Raw genomic sequence first — 692 nt, forward strand, 5'->3', positions numbered from 1 at the left:
TACTTGCTGTGTAACTTTGGGTGACTTATTTAATCTCTTTGAGCCTTAGATTTCTCATTTGTAAGACCTCTCTTCTATAAAATGAGGCAATAAGACAACTTGCCCCAAAAGAATATTGGGAAGACTGCCAGTAAAGGTAAGTAAAACAGGTAACCCAGTAGCTGGCACAGAGCTCAGTAAATGGTAGCAATTATTGATTCAGACAGCTTTAACATTGCCCTCAGCTCAACTAAACTTCAGACAACTTTCCTCTTGACCAGAGATCTCTCTTCTTAGATCACTTACTTTAGAAAGCCTATACTTATAAATTATCCTTTTGAGAGGTAAATCTTCTACAACCAAGGACTGTCTTTCCAAAGACCTGGGAACCATACCTTTGGATGAATATCATCCAAAGAAAAAAAACCATTCCATTATCATCCAGGAAAAAAAAAACAACCTCATCTGTGAAGAAGCAGAAGCCTAACTTCAGGAAATGCCAATTAACAAACACAGACAGGGTAATCGCATTCACCAACCTCCCATTAATGTCCTTCAGGAATTTGACAACAACTGAATAAAAATCTCCCCACTTTTATTTCAGTGTAGTTGAGTTCAATCTCTTTCCTATTGCAACACTATTGAATAAACTCCTCCTTGCCTAACCCATTCAGTGTAATTTTTCTTACATTATTATTTTTTTTTTTTTTTTT

This window comes from Otolemur garnettii, unplaced genomic scaffold, assembly GCF_000181295.1.
Source record: "Otolemur garnettii isolate 467f Iridium unplaced genomic scaffold, OtoGar3 scaffold00002, whole genome shotgun sequence".
In the NCBI taxonomy this organism is placed as follows: domain Eukaryota; kingdom Metazoa; phylum Chordata; class Mammalia; order Primates; family Galagidae; genus Otolemur; species Otolemur garnettii.